General features: G+C 35.4%; 1 pseudogene; it reads right to left on the reverse strand.

Annotated features, from left to right (window-relative positions):
• Positions 1-531: 531 nt before the first annotated feature.
• On the reverse strand, positions 532-7365 carry LOC128286803 (protein Ycf2-like; annotated as a pseudogene).
• Positions 7366-17863: the final 10498 nt, after the last annotated feature.

Raw genomic sequence — 17863 nt, forward strand, 5'->3', positions numbered from 1 at the left:
AAGAGAATCTAGTACTTCTCGGTCCTGAATATCTGAATAGGCGAACCACCCGTGGATATCTTTGCTTGAACAAAACAATTATAATAGAATTAGGCTCGGTCAACTGGAATGCGTATTATCCATATATTATCCATATAGGGATCCTCCAGGTTGAGAGGATCCATCGACCGAGACGAAGAGAAAGGTCTATCTATTTTATTTAGTTATTCGATTAAACCAATAATTGCTTTTTGGAGCAGATAGTAACAACCATTTCATCCGACATGTGTATTTTGATTTTCCAATGGATTTACATCTTTCATTAATGGAAATTTTTGATGTAGTGAGTAATAGCTCGGTTGTTCATTGTTCAAGAATTCTTGTTTAGGCGCTTCATACCATCCATACATAGTGTTTTGATCTAAGATTTCAATTCTTCCATGTTTCAAAGAAGAGCATATTGTTTCATGGAGCTAAGGTCCAAAATATGGAAGAAATAGGTGTTTCCACAACTCTACCACCCAGTCAATTCCGTTCCACTTAATCCCTATTTCATGACCACATATCTTTCCGGCTAAGTAATGGGAAACCTTTCTCCTCGTACATGAATCCAATTTTCATTTCATCCGAGAAAAGCCATCTTTTTCTCAACAATGTCTTTGTCATTTGATCCAATAGTCTTCCGTTAGATAGGAACAGATTTGATAAATACTGAAAACTCTCGGATGGAGTATTAGAACGGAAAAATCCATTAGATAATGAACTATTGGTTCTAAGCCATCTCTGGCAATGAATCAATAATTCGAAGTGATTTTCTTGCGTATTCTTGATAAACCAGCGTTTATATATAGATGTAGGAGGATTTGTTTGGGAAGTAATAAGCCCCTTTGACATCTCTTCATCTGTAAAGAATTCTCAGTTTGAAAACACAGAGACAAAGGGCTGATATTTGAATAGGAAAAAGAGTGGATCCGCAGGATCCCAAATGAATTGGCTTATTTGAAAAAATCCTTGTTCTTTGGAAGATCTATCTCGTGCTTGGTACTGCATGGTTCCACTCTACAAGAACGCCGAATCATTCTCTTGGAGCTCATCCTTTTCATCATAAATGATCTACTTGCCCCGAAATGACCCGGCCCAATAGGGAAATCCTAATTCATTTGGCCTTTTGATACAATCAAATAGAAATCCCTAATGGCGCCATATCCTAGGAGCCCAAACTATGTGATTGAATAAATCCTCCTCTATCTGTTGCGGGTCGAGTACTCCTTCTCCTTCCTCTTCTTCAAACTCATATTCGTATTTTTCATAGAGATTTCTCTGATCAACGATAGAACAAGATCCATTTTGCATCATATATAAGGGATTCCCTGGCTCAAACTGAACAAGCAATGTCACTCGATCATTATCAAACTGACCACAATCTTTTTCTGTCCGCGAGGATCCCACCAGAGCGCCTTCTACTTCTAATAGGCCATGAACTAGATCGAATCATTCTCAACGAACCCATAAGAAGTGATCCCATTTTTTCATCGGTCCGGGTAGAGACCAAAGGTCTTGAGCGACCGATCCGTGAGAACAACTCAAAAGATAAAGAAGTATCGTTAATTTCTTCATGCTCGCTCCAAGCTCAAGTACCATTTGTACAAATAAGAATCCTCTTAGTTACATGATTTCTTCTTCATATAGATAGATATAGGATCTAAGGGCAATTACTTAGAAGTACATTTTGTACAATGACCCTTCCTATCGATAGAAAAGGATCCCATGATCTTGAACCGATCTTACCGAGATCGCAAATCCCAAGTTTGTCTATGAAAAGCAAATCTAATTGTATTAGTGTCTATAATTGATTTCTTCTGTAATACTAATTGATAGGGCCTCATTGGTAAGTGCTACAAGATCTCGTGCATTGGAACTCACGGTTATGGACCTGAATCTATTAGTATGGAACATTTTCTTTCCAAGTGAAATCCTCAGATATGAAAGAGTGAAAAAGTGCTTTCGTTGTTGTGGAATAAGAAGTCTTCGTATCTTAATACATGTATTTAATTTATTCGGGCTATTAGAGTGGGATCCACATTTTGGGGAATATGAGTCAAGCAATAACAAGAATATTTCTAGTGGAACATCTTTCACAATCCTTGGAGAGATAGTTCACTAATAGACCGAGGATAAGTAATTCGCCTCATTCACATCCAGATCATGAATGTTTGGAATCCATATTATGCAAGGAGACATTGCTTTTGCTAGTTCGAATTGAAGGGTGATATAAAATCGGTCTATTTCCGACATCATATCCATAGTTAACGCATTCATCATAGTTAGAAGCTCCATCCTCGTATCAAGGTCACGATCAATAGCGTCACTATCATCAATAGCGTCACTAGCATCAATATCATCACTAGCATCAATATCGTCACTATCATCAATATCGATATCATCAATAAGAAAACCTTTAAGCTTGTTATCCAGAACTTGTTCGAAATCTGTAATGAAAGGAACGTAGGAGTTTGTCGCTAGGTATTTGAACAAATAGGATCATCCGGCCCTATAGAACCTATCACTAAAATACCCCTAGAGGGAGATAGGGCTACGCGGAGCTAAAAGGGTTTTCCATGAGACGGAAATAAAACTATTAGCCCCACACGAAGTTTGTGAATAAGTGATTGTCCGATAATGAGCAAGGAATATCCGCCTTTCGCTAAACAGATGTATTGAACTCATAATTCATTAGATACTTTTTATGAATGTCAACTAAGTATCGTAAGTAAATTGGTCCCGGTTGTTCAATCATTTGATAACCGAGTCATTCTTTGATAAATGATCACTATGAGTCGACTCAATAGAATTTGATCAATCCTTTTTCTATCGTTAAGGTGGAGAACGAACCAAGAATTCTCTTTCTTTATCATCAATCGAATCACTATTCGCGACCCAGGATTCTATTTTCTCATCAATCCAATCACCGCTCACGTTTTTTCTTTTTCTTATCAATGAATAGATCTCTTTACTTGTATGTCTTAGATGTCTCGTATTTCTCGAAAAAATGATTTGATTGATGGGATTTGGTATGATACTTATGAGATCGATGATATCGATAAGATTGATATTCAAATATTTCTTCTTAGAACATATTGATTTGACCCCATAAGCGGGACCACCACCCCATAGCATGTTGCCGCCAAAAGCAGAACCCCGTATTTCTTCTAAAGAATCTCCTAATTGTTCCAGAGCAACTAGAAAGAGATTCTTTAACCGTAAAGAATTCAGTTTAGATGTAGGATACCTATCCGAAGTTTTGCAACTCAATCATGTATGATGGAATCATCAAAGATTTGACCTTTTGAACTCTCCAGAACTCACTATAGGCTTGGGAAACAAAAGAAGATGTGTACAAGCGAGATATCCAGCAACAAGAAGAAGGAAAATGATTGAATAGAGGAACTCCTGAACATTTGGCGATCTCGGATGTGTCGATATCAATGGCGACTCATTATTTCGATGAATCATTTCTTGGACGTAAGAAAATTATGTAAACACTTACTCGAAATCTCACTTATCGATTCCATTGTGGAAGACACAATTTTTCTCAAGAATTCGCCATGATATATCCGATCCATGCATAATATCATGAAAAATGGATACAAATTTTTGGTCGCTACTTAGTATCGGCAATAGGTCCGAAAAAGTATCTAAAAATATCAAATTTAGATATTTGTACCTGTCAAAGTAAGGAACCATGGCATAAATGTTTGGAATAGATTCCGTTTTGAGAGAGTTGAAAAGCACTATCTCGTTGAAAGGTTCTATACATCCACCCTTTCTCAACGCATTTCTTTAGACAAAGACTCCATTTTTCTCGCTTTTGGATGGTAAATATTTCTCGAACATGGAGTGTGAATCAAACCCATGTTTGAATTGAAATTGAGATCTTGATGCAAGTTCTTCTCTTCCGAATCGATGGATTAATATCCGAAAGAGGTTGACAATAAGTTCTTTCAAAATTGACTATTTGTCCCTCTGTTAGAGGTGTTCCAGAAATGTCTACAATCGAGTAAATAGCTCTACGAACTAATGGATCGGATCGAATTGCAAACTAGAAAGATTTGTACAAGTTATACCTTTCGTCACCACTTTGTGGAAAATCATTAGATATGAATATGTTAGATACCTGTGACTCGATTGGTGAAGGTTAAATAGTATCTCTCCCCAAAAAAGCATGTTTTTTTTACCACCGCACAAGGAAAATATTTTGTTGCGAATAAACAAGATATTGATGAATTGTCCATACGTAAAATCATAATTATTGATACGGGCCTTTTCCACATAAAAAGGGAATCTTTTGTTACAATAGAAGCAGAAGTGATGTGGATTATTCAAGAATCGAAGTCGATTTGCTTTATAAAAAGAAGATATCAATGAACTTCTATGAAATGGTTTCACCGGATTAAGCCAATTGTCTTGATCGTGGGATATCATTGAGAAATAGGAATCCGTGTTATCAAAAGATTTCCTACGATTATTTATAGTATGGAATGAGTCAATCATCCACTTTGGTATCTTATTGACCAAAAATGGTGATATTGTTCCTCCATTGATCAAGAATTTCAGTTTTTGAGAAGTATTATGATCATCCAATAAGAAAGGTTTCAATTTTTCAAATGAACGATTTGAAGACCTATTGATTCTAACAATCGATTGCAAAGTTGATCATTCGGACCTTTCAATTCATAGATGTGGATCTCGGACCTATGAATAGGGTTATTCCTAAACTCACAAAGAAAAAGGAAGTGAGTTAGACAAAAGAAAAGCAACTTGGACAAAAGAGAAGTAACTTGGACAAAAAGAAACGAAGTGACTTAGACAAATCTTTTTGTCGATAACCTCGCACCAATCAATCGAATATTGATTAATATGTAATCGATCGAACACTACTTGAAAACGCTCTTCGCCGAAGCGAAATGTTCCAAATGCTCTTGGAAATTTTTGCTCCCATTGGACTATTTGTATCTATATGCATTAGGATCCCGATTCATGGATCTCTCGGTCCAAAAATCAAAATAAGAGGATCGAACCATTTCTTCGACTCTTTTCAAATTTGATAAATGTTGGTTGATCGTATATTTCATTATAGTTCTATGATTTAGAGTATCATTTCCTATTTGATCCTTTGAATTCCATATTCGAAGTTGAGATCGGATCGATTCTTTTAATGAATCGATTCAATACATTTCTTATGTACCCATAGGCGCTTATATTGGATTTGAATCGATTTCGGATCAATCTATCTTGATTGATCGCCTCCATTATGTTGTTGCTAGCAAATACCACTATTTTTGGTTTTGGATCTTCCAAATCATTCCCAGGAGATCCGGACCCATTTTTTCTCGATCCTTCGATAAAAGATTCATTTTCTTCATAAAAATAGGAGGTAGAGCCGATAAAGATTTCTTTTGATTCATCCCTAGAGTTGAATACCTCATTCAAGAATTGTTTTTGATCCAATCCGTAGGAATCAATAGAAAAGACAAATCCTTTATAATACACCGATTCGGCTCGGTTATTGATAGAGTGAATAGATCTCGCCATTTCTTGAAATCTCTTCCGATTCAAAATCGTGGTGTAACGTGTATCCCCTCTGTTCTAGTCATGGAATAGATGAAATAAATCAAAAATGGATTTTTGTTCAAGAATGAAATCTTATTGAATTGCCAGTTCATCCTTCTAACCATATCACATCCGGATCGATGAAATAGGATGAATTGAGACGGTATTTTGTAAATACGTAATTATCTTGAATATATTAACTATTTCTTTATTTTCCGATCGCTGGAAGGGACAAAAGAAACATCTTGTTCTTTCTTCAACAATTTCGATCTCTAGTGGACCTCTCAAGAGGGTTCGAACCCGGATAAAGTTCGACCATCTATCGAGAGAAAAAGAACGAATGGATCTTGTAGGATTCCCAAGAAATTCTTTGATTTCTTCCTAAGCAGATGATTATTCATCCACTTCTCACGTTCAAAGAATAGTTGGGACATTGAGGAATATCCGAGAAAGGCACTTAGGAATCGGTCGATTCTATCTCCGTTCGTTCCGTTTGAAGAAATGAAGGATCCCAAAGAATCGATCTTTCTTTTAGTTGTTGAATCTCTCTTTGATTGATCAATGTGTGATATTCAATCCTCATTACTAATGGAATTGAAACGATCTCGGATTGATCAAGATCCTTTCAATTGGCGAGAGTCTTACTTGAACGAAACTAGATCTTATGGAATCATATTGAATATTTGACGATACATTCCGTACCTTGCTAAAAAATCGATCCTCGCTTACCAACCATACATTGTCTAACCAAATCCAATTCTCTCGATATGTTCCTCAAAAATCCGATTCGTGTGGATTCTTCCCCAACTAATGAAGAGATCTTGGCGGAATTGCCACATATGAAATTGAGCACAATTTTGCAAAGAAATAGCCCACTTGCCTCTCGAGAAGAGATGGGAAACATGCTCAATATCATTTGATTGAATAGTTGACCCACTCCTTGTTGTTTGAAGAAACCCTCCACTTCAATTGGTTTTTTCACGAAAAGCAAACATGAGATAACAAATCCAGTCTTTCACTAAGATTTGAATAGTCATTCCGAGTTCAAGTTGATTATGTTTCGCCTCTTACTCGAGAGAAAGACGATCAAACAATTCCCCATCATGGTCCTTGTGGATCGAATCATCCATATAATATACAAAAAGAAACTCCAGATATTTGATATCTTTCTCTTTGAATGAGATCTCAATTCCAAATGACGGTTTCATTAGATATCTTACAACTAGAATCCTCTTTTTCCGATCCAGTTCCTCCACCACCGCGAACCTCGGTTAGATTCAGCATGATACACTTTTCGCTTATTGGGAGAACCCAAGTACTCTCTTTCGGATCCGTGAAACAGCTCTCGAGATCTTTTTCCTTTTGGAAGATACAGAGCGAAACAATCAACCTATTGATATTGGAAGACCCAAAAGATTCTTCCAATGTATCATTTCTAGGTCCAATGGAATTCATAGGTATAGGAAGAAGCCCATCAAATAGAGATTTTATTTTTCAACCATATTTCGATTGTTAATACGATATATAAGGACCGCTACTACAAATAGTACTACACCATTGATCGTGAAATATCGATTGCTTGTTGAACCACAATGAATTGCGTGAAAGTAGGATACTCCAAATTGGGGTCCAAGAGTTTTATAAAACGTTCTTGGTGGAAAAAATGTGAATAAAAGATCCCACTGAATTGAATTGGGTCCATGAATCTAAGAAATAGTGAGAATTCTTGATCTCTCTCAATTCGAAAATCCAGGATTTGAATTGATGTCCTTTCATTGATTCCTCCTAAATTACATTGATTTATCCTAAAGATTTCATTTCAATTGGAATTTGGTTATTCACCATGTACGAGGATCCCGCTAAGCATCCATGGCTGAATGGTTAAAGCGCCTAACTCATAATTGGCGAATTCGAGGTTCAATTCCTCTTGGATGCACGCCAATGGGACCCTCCAATAAGTCTATTGGAATTGGCTCTATATCAATGGAATCTCATCATCTATACATAACTAATTGGTATGATATATTCATATTATAACATATGAACAAGAAGAACTAGCATTCTTATTGAGACTCGAACTCATAGGAAGAAAATAGATTTATGGATGGAATCAAATATGTAGTAGTTACGCACAAAAGTATTCAGTTATTGGTGAAAAATCAATATACTTCTAATGTTGAATCGGGATCAACTAGGATGTAAATAAAGCGGTGGGTCGAACTCTTCTTTGGTGTCAAGGTAATAGCTATGAATAGTCATTGACTCCGGAAAGGGTAGAAGAATGGGACCTATTATGGGACATACAATGCATTACAGCGTATGATCATTACGCTTCAACCGGGTTATTCTATTCCACCTCTTAGAATAAAAAGAACTTAAATCAAAATACTTAATAGCATGGCGATACATTTGATCTATGGACACGCAATGGAGCCGTAGACAGTCAAGTGAAATCCAATCCATGAAATAATTTGATCTATGGACAGCATCGTTGTGGTAAAGGTCGTAATGCCAGAGGAATCATTACCGCAAGGCATAGAGGGGGAGGTCATAAGCGTCTATACCGTAAAATTGATTTTCGACGAAATGAAAAAGACATATATGGTAGAATCGTAACCATAGAATACGACCCTAATCGAAATGCATACATTTGTCTCATACACTATGGGGATGGTGAGAAGAGATATATTTTACATCCCAAAGAGGCTATAATTGGAGATACCATTGTTTACGCATACGAAGTTCCTATAAAATGGGAAATGCCCTACCTTTGAGTGCGGTTTGAACTATTGATTTACGTAATTTGAAGGAACCAATTAGGTTTACGATGAAACCTAAAAATCGATCACCGATTCAATTTGAGTACCTCTACGGGATAGACCTCAACGAAAAACGAAGAGTAACGGCGACAAGTGATTGAGTTCATGAGTTCCTCATATAAAATTATTGACTCTAGAGATATAGTACTATGGAGAAGACAAAATTGTTTCAAGCAAGCGAGAACCGTAAGCCCCTTGTTTCAAAGAGAGGAGGACGGGTTATTCACATTTCATTTGATGGTCAAAGGAAAATTGAAAGCTAAGCGTTGGTAATTCTAAAGATTCCCGGGAAAATAGAGATGTCTCCTATATTACCCATAATATGTGGAAGTATCGACGTAATTTCATAGAGTCATTCGATCCGAATGCTACATGAAGAACATAAGCCGGATGATGAACGGGAAGACCTAGGATGTAGAAGATCATAACATGAGTGGTTCGACGATTTGGATTCCCATATATCCACTCATGTGGTACTTCATTGTACAATATATATAAGAATTATACGATAAAATTATACGAATCCATCGTATAGATATCATCATCTACATCCAGAAAGCCGTATGCTTTGGAAAAACCTTGTACAGTTTGGAAAGGGGTTTTGATTGATCGATCAAAAAGAAGAATCTACTTCAACCGATATGCCCTTAGGCATGGCCATACGTAACATAGAAATCACACTTGGAAGGGTGGACAATTAGATAGAGCAAAGAGTCTTGTTGTGAAACCGATTGCAAAGGAGGAAATCGCCACATTAAAATTACCTTCGGGAGGTCCGTTTGATATCCAAAAACCGCTCAAAGAATAGTCGACGGTGTAGAGAATGTTGGGGTGAACCGAAAAGTTTGGGTAGAGCGGATCTAAATGTTGGCTAGGTAAGCATCCTCGTAGTAAGAGGAGTAGTTATGAACCTCAGAGACCATCCCCATGGGGTGGTGAAGGAGGGCTCAATTGGTAGAAAAAACCCGCAACCCCTTGGGGTTATCCTCGCACTTGGAAGAAGAAGTAGAAAAAGGAATAAATATAGTGATAATTTGATTCTTCGTCGACGGAGTAAATAGGAGAGATTGTTTCTTTCTTCGTCTTTACAAAAACAAAAAAATATATTTTTAAAGTAAAAAAAAAATGGCGTGTTCACTAAAAAAAAATCCTTTTGTAGCAAATCATTTATTAAAAAAAAAATTGAAAGGCTTAATACAAAAGCGGAAAAAGAAATAATAATAACTTGGTCCAGAGCATCTACCATTATACCCACAATGATCGGCCATACTATCGCTATCTATAATGGAAAAGAACACTTGCCCATTTATGTAACGGATCGTATGGTAGGACATAAATTGGGAGAATTCGCACCTACTATAAATTTTCGCAGACACGAAAAAAAATGATAATAAATCTAAATCGTTAATATTATTATAATAAATTATAATAAAAAATAGAGATTAATTAATGAATTCATTAGTGAGAGGTAAACTTTATGATAAAGATAAAGAAACACAGGAGGAACCCATATACAACTTCGCATTTAAGTATACGCTTTAGGTCAACATATATGTATGTCTCGCTCACAAAGCACGAAGAATAATTGATCGATTCGTGGACGTTCCTATGAAGAAACACTTATGATACTAGAACTCATGCCTTATCAAGCATGTTATCCCATTTTAAAATTGGTTTATTCTGCAGCAAAGAAATGCTCGTCACAATAGGGGTTTCAATGAAGCGAGTTTAATCATTAGTCAAGTCGCAGAAAATGAGGAAACTACTCGAAAGACTAAAACCTCGAGCTCGAGGATGGAGTTATCGATAAAAAGACCCACTTGTCATATAACTATTGCATTGAAAGATCTTGAATTTGAACCACTTGATGATATATGTTTTACCCAAAACCAAAAACACCGGATGGCTAGGATGGCTAAAAAGGGATAAATAAGAACACAAATATGACATATCCTAATATATAGTAGTGGAGGATTATGGGACAAAAATAAATCCACTTGGTTTCAGACTTGGTACAACCCAAAGTCATCATTCTCTTTGGTTTGCACAACCAAAAAGTATTCTCGAGGGTCTACAAGAAGATAAAAACAAGAGATTGTATCAAGAATTATGTACAAAAAATATGAGACTATCTTCCGTGTCGAGGGAATTGCACGATAGAGATTCAAAAAGATGGATCTAATTCAGTGATAATCTATATGGGATTTCCTAAATTATTAATTGAAGATAAGCCACGAAAACTCAAAGAACTACGGATGAATGTGCAAAAGAACTTAATTGTATGAGCCAAAAACTCAACATTGCTATTATAAGAATTGGAAATCCTTATGGGCACCCTAATATTCTTGCCGAATTTATAGCCGGACAATTAAAGAATAGAGTTTCATTTCGAAAGGCAATGAAAAAGGCTATTGAATTAACGAGCAAGCGGATACAAAAGGAATTCAAATACAAATTGCGAGGCGTATGATGACGGAAAAAGAAATTGCACGTGTCGAATGGATCCGAGAAGGTAGGGTTCCTCTACAAACCATTGGAGCGAAAATTGAGTATTGCTCTTATAGAGTTCGAACTATATATGGGGTTTTAGGAATCAAAATTTGGATATTTATAGACAAAGAATAATAAGAATAAGACTCTACTTGTCTTTACGTTCTATTCTGTGATAGAACAAAAAATGACAAATTCTTTGATTTTTTGATTGAACATAAAAATAAAAAAATGAGCAGTTCTAAATTCTATAAGGTTAAATAAAAATTTGATTGATCATTTGATATAATTGCTATGCTTAGTGTGCGACTCGTTGGGTTTTTTAGGCTTAGGATTCAAAAAAAAAAATGTGCGGACCACAGTATAAGCTAATAACTATAGCACTAATAACCAACTCATCGCTCCGGATTATCTGGATCCAAAGAATGAGTCAAGATATGATATATTGGTCATATCATTATAGCAACTAAATTTTTTTTTGCATTAAGTAAAAGACAAAACCAATCTGATTATGAATAGATCGAAATTGTGAAGAAAAATAAAAAGTATGTGGATAAATAGAAGGATGAGAGAAAGAGAGAAACAGAAATAGCAATGAAATGATATAGGATTCCAATGGATCTCATAAAGAGCAATGTAATAGAGCATCAATAGAGATTCATCAATAACTAGATGAATATCTGTTCATTGAAGAAAAAATCAAGAGCCTTAACTTAAGTCAATAAAGACTGAGAAGGTTGACTCAAGAAGAAATTTTATTTTTATTTTATTAAATAAATATTAATTATTAATTATTAAATATTAAATATTAAATATTAAATATTAAATTAAGGCTCCATTGGAGAATTCGCACCTACGCATTAATCGAGAGCGATGGGGACGACGGAACTCGTGAATGCAGAGGATTCTATTGAAAACTAATCCTAATGATTTATCGGGGAGGATGGCGGAACAAACCGAGACCACGCATTTCTTTTTATTCTCGATTCGAGAGGTCATGGGTTAACCCGACAACCGAACTAGAAAAGAGTAAATATTCGCCCTTGAAAATTTGAGTTTAATTTTATTTGATTGTTCAATTTTGTCGATCTGAATCGATATGAATATGATAAAAACAAAATAAAGATTCGTTATAACATTATAACAAAACCAAGATAAGACATTATCTAGAAATAGAATCTGTGTTTAATTCCTTATACTTATATATATATCCAATAGATCCAAACAAGATATACAAATTTCTAATAAATCGATAAAATCGCAAAGCAAAGAATCCCAAGATTCAATTATTCATTAACTACCCGTATATCTTAAGATTAAGAATTAAATATTTTTTATTCATTTTTTTCGTGAGGAGCTGGATGAGAAGAAACTCTCATGTCCGCTTCGTAGTAGAGATGGAATTCATAAACAACAACCATCAACTATAACCCCAAAAGAACCTGATTTAAGTAAACAACATAGAGGAAGAATGAATGGGATATCTTATCGAGGTAATCGAATTTGTTTGATAGATATGCTCTTCAAGCACTTGAACCCGCTTGGATTACATCTAGACAAATAGAAGCGGGCGCCACACGGTGACACGAAATGTACGTTGTGGTGGAAAATATGGGTACGTATATTTCAGACAAACCCGTCTTAAGAACTACGAAACACGTATGGGTTCGGGAAAGGATCTCCAGTATTGGGTAGCTGTCATTAAACCGGCGTAATACTTTATGAAATGAGCGGAGTAGCGAAAATATAGCCGAAAGGCTATTTCAATAGTGGCGTCAAAATGCCTATAAAACTCAATTCATTATTTCGTGATAGGAATATGGAACCAAAGGAAAGAAGTCTTGTCTTGGGAATAAAAAACAATTGTGAGTTTCTTCTTTTTTTGACAAACAATATTTCTTTTTTCTTCGCCCTTTGTTACATTGAAAAAGAGATTTCAAAATGATTCAACCTCGGACCCATTTGAATGTAGCGTATAACAATGGGGCCCGAGAATTGATGTGTATTCAAGTCATAGGAGACGATGAATCGCCGATATGCTCATATCGGTGACGTTATTGTTGTTGTGATCAAGGAAGCGATACCAAATACACCTCTAGAAAGATCGAAGTGATCGAGCTGTAATTGTACGTGCTCAGTAAAGAACTCAAACGCGACAACGGGATGATAATACGATATGATGACAATGTTGCTATTGTCATTGATCAAGAAGGAAATCCAAAAGGAACTCGAATTTTTGGTGCGATCGTCAGAATTGAGATGCTTAAATTTCACTAAAATAGTTTCATTAGCTCCGAGGTATTATAAGACGAGACCCAAGTATAGTTAGAGTATTTAGAGTATTTAAATGGCATAGATTAATTAGTAGATTGTGTCTCACGTAAATACCTTTACTAAGTAAAAAAAAAGACCACGTTGGTTATATCAAAATTCGAGAGCAACAAAAATTTTAGTTTACCATGGGTAAGGACACTATTGTTTACATAATAACCTCTATAAGAAATGGTAATATGAATAGAAAAGGAACGATTCAAATAGGATCTACTAACATCATGAAAACATTGTTAAAATACTTTTACGAGAAAGTTTTATCGATAACGTAAGGAAACATCGGAACGCAAACAAATATTTTTGGTTTTAACCCTACGACATAGAGCGTAATAGAAAAGGACCACATAGAACTATTTTAAATTTACAACGGATCGATCGACCAGGTCTATGAATCTATTCTAACTATCAACAAATTCCTAGGATTTTAGGCGGGATGGGGATTGTAATTCTTTCTACTTCTCGGGTATAATGACGTAATCGGAGGCTCGACTAAAAGGAATCGGTGGAGAAATTTTGTGTTATATATGGTAATCATCCGATATCTGAATTGTATACTGAAACTCTCCATTTGTGCAAAAAAAGAAGAAAAAAGCACGGGTTGTCTAATTGAACTCCTCCTACCCTATGGTAGTTGATACGTCAAGGAAGTTTTACGGAATAAAAGAACAAAAAATGGATTCATGAAGGTTTAATTTAATTAGTAAATCACTCCCACTCCGGATTCCTTTAGATAATGAAGATCGATTTTAGGTTATGTTTCGGAGAGTTTTACCAACGTGGGATAGAGTCAACAAAAGTGAAGTAAGTGCTTATGATTCAACCAGAGGGCGATAATTTATAGACTTCGCAACAAGGATTGAACGATTAGGTAGTTTTTCAACTTCAAGATTTCTTTCGGGGATCCAATTCAAATTTCAAGAAACTTATTTTCTTCCAATAAGCGAATTCGGAAAAATTTAAGGAATAACAACTATGAAAATAAGGGCTTCGCTTCAGTAAAATTTGTGAAAAATGTTGCCTAATCCGTAGGAGGGGACGAATTATCGTAATTTGTTTTAACCCGAGACATAAACAAAGACAAGGATAATCTTTCTATTCTAAAAGAACTCCGAAAGAAAAGAAACTAATCTTAAATAAAGCGATAAACAAATAAAATAGAAGATCTATTTTGACATGAAATGGATATATCCATATATCTCGACTTATCTTTATGAAATGATAAAATATCGCAAAACCTATACCAAAAGTTGGTTCACGTAGGAATGGGCGCAGAATGCACGGAAAAGTGCACGAGAATACCAAAAGGAGTTATTCATGTTCAAGCAAGTTTCAACAATACCATTGTTATTTATTACGTATGTATGGGGTCGGGTAATCTCTTGGTCCTCCGCGAACTTGTGGATTCAAGGGTACAAGAAGGGGACCCTTTTGACGCTCAAACCGCAATGGAAATGCTATTCGAGCGAAGAGTAGACCAAGGTATGCAACGAGTGGAAGTTATGATAAAGGGTCCTAGTCTCGGAAGAGATGCAAGATTACGAGCTATTCGTAGAAGTGGTATACTATTAAGTTTAAACGGATGTAACCCCTATGCCACATAATGGTCGTAGACCTCCTAAAAAAGACGTGTGTAGAAATAAACACTAAAGAGATTTCAAGAGAAATAAATGATTCAATGATTTGATCAAATAAAATAATATTACTATGGTTCGAGAGAAAGTAAAAGTCTCTACTTGACTTTATTACACGGCAAAGGAAGTGTGTTGAATCAAGAATGATAGTAAGCGCCTTTATTATGGACGCTTTATTCATCTCCACTTATGAAAGGCCGTTTACATAATAGGCATTGCGATGCGAAGAGCTTTGCTTGGAGAACTAGAAGGAACATGCATTACACGTGCAAAATCTGAGAAAATAGCCCACGAATATTCTACCATAGTAGGTATTCAAGAATTAGTCCATGAAATTTTAATGAATTTGAAAGAAATTGTATTGAGAGGAATTTGTATGGAACTCATAACGCCTTTATTTGTGCCAAGGGTCCCTAATATGTAATCGCTCAAGACATCATCTTACCACCTTCATCGAAATCGTTGATAATACACAATATGTAGCCACCTAACCGAACCAATTGATTTGTGTATTGGATTACAAATCGAGAGAAATAGAGGATACAGTATAAAAATGCCAAAGAACTTTCACGACGGAAGTTATCCTATAGATGCTATATTCATGCCTGTTCGAAATGCGAATCATAGTATTCATTGTTATGGGAATGATAATGAAAAACAGGAGATACTTTTTCTAGAAATATGGACAAATGGAAGTTTAACTCTGAAAGAAGCACTTCATGAAGCTTCTCGCAATTTGATTGATTTATTTATTCCTTTTCTACATACGGAAGAAGAAAGCTTACATTTATAAAACAATCAACACGATGTTACTTTACCTTTTTTTCCGTTTCATGATAGATTAGTTAAACTAACAAAAAAGAAAAAAGAAATAGCATTGAAATATATTTTATTGACCAATCGTAATTGCCTCCCGGATCTATAATTGTCTCAAAAGTCCAATATACATACATTATTGGACCTTTTGAATAACAGTCGGGAAGACCTTATGAAAATTGAACACTTTCGCATAGAAAATGTAAAACAAATATTGGGCATTTCGAAATTGATTTATCAAAATTTTTAATCCAATGGATTTTGAACCTTCAGTACAATCCAAAGATTCAGACCAGAATTGAATAAATGTATCTAGGGAGAATTCACTTTGTCTTTGAAGTGACTACTCCCTAGATATGCACATCATGATATATTTTTTAATTGATTCAATTTAAAAAGACCTAAAGTTAGGATTTATCAATCGGTAATGTTGCTCCAATACCCAACCAAAGGGCTCTTTGCAGTACCAATCAAAAAACGGTTGTCGCCATCGACGATTTAAATGGATTTTGGAATTTATTAACATTTTCCAAAACGGCATCATTAATAATCCCATGGTCTTGAAACCATTAAAAGAACACCCAATAACTTGTTAGGTATTGTACGAAGTATTTGAAATACAAGAAAGAAATACCATTCAGGTAATATTTCCAAAGGAGTTACAAATGGATCCGCGGGTTCACCAATCATTGAAGGTTCTAGAACCGCTAAGCCCACGTTACAAGCAATAGTACTGAGAATTACTACTGGAAAAATATATAAAAGATCATTGGGCCATGCGGGTTCCCCATAATAATTATGACCTATACCTTTAGCTAATTTAGCTCTTAATACAGGATCGTTCAAGTCAGGTTTTTTTATTATTAGGATAGGTGAATTTTTCTAGATCCATCCCTCAAAGGAACCGGACATGATAATTTTTCGTCATCCGGCTCAAGCAAAAGTCAATCGAATCAAATGGATACAAACGGATACCTATAAAATAAATCTATATTCTATATGTTTAAAATAAATCTATATGTTATCCCCACATATATGAATGGTTCCATATGTAAGAAAAATGTTACCCGATTCCATTTTACGGAGTTACAATCATACATTCCAAGGAATTTCATTTTTACAGGTAAATGCTCAATACCCAAGTAGGCGTACAAAGTTGATTGTGATCAAGTGCTTTATGGGTCATCTTAGGCCTTGCGATTCACCTTTATCCCAAAAATATATCGAGATTTTTTACATACAAAGGATTTACTTGTTACTAATATAGTCTAGTCTTTGCTCTTCTTTAGATCCCTTGTTTCACTCCAATAGTATAATTAAATCGGGTCAATGCGTAAGAAATGAATGCATTTTCATACTATTAAGATAAGAAAGTAAAAAAAACTAAAATCTAATTTTGATTATGCCAAATCACTTATTCTCTGGATCTTACGAGCCCTATTTATACACAACTTCGTCAGTCCGATCATAGAAAAGATTCTCTTCAACCGAACCACCTATCCTTTGTATGGGGCTTACACTGGTTGAAACAAAGACACATTTGGTTGTGAATTCCAATGTAGCAGATAAAGGCATATTTCGCACGGTCCAATCAACAGTTCAAGTCACACACTCCTATAATCCATTTTCTCTTTGGGGAATTCCCTTCAACTATTCATGTCATATCAAATAAATACTAGAATATTGTTGTAGTTGAAAGGAAATATCCAAATACATGTCTTATTTTTTTTCAATAATCCATATTTGTAGCAATGAAATACTATTGTTCCTCCCCAAGTAATAAGATAAATTATTGGTTACAATATAGCTATGGTCTATATTCTCTATAAAGGACCGTAAATGCCTTGCTTACGTATCATTAGGAAATGCATTAACATAAATACAGCAGAAAGAAGGGTAATACAAAAGTGTGTAAACTATAAAACGGGTCAAAGTGGATTGTCCCACACTAGCACTTCCACGTAATAACTCTACCAAAGGCGATCCTATTACCTAATAGCTTCCTAACACACGTTATGATTTTGACCGCCTAATAACCAATTTGGTACCGAGGTAAGGAATAACTTTACGCCAAAAGATGCGGTCAACACACCCGAACCACGCAGAACCCAAGTTAATTCACGAGGTTTTTAAAACCACCATGAGATAGACACGAAATACGTGCAGGATCATCATTAAGACCATCAT

Source organism: Gossypium arboreum, chromosome 13 (assembly GCF_025698485.1).
Source record: "Gossypium arboreum isolate Shixiya-1 chromosome 13, ASM2569848v2, whole genome shotgun sequence".
Lineage (NCBI taxonomy): Eukaryota > Viridiplantae > Streptophyta > Magnoliopsida > Malvales > Malvaceae > Gossypium > Gossypium arboreum.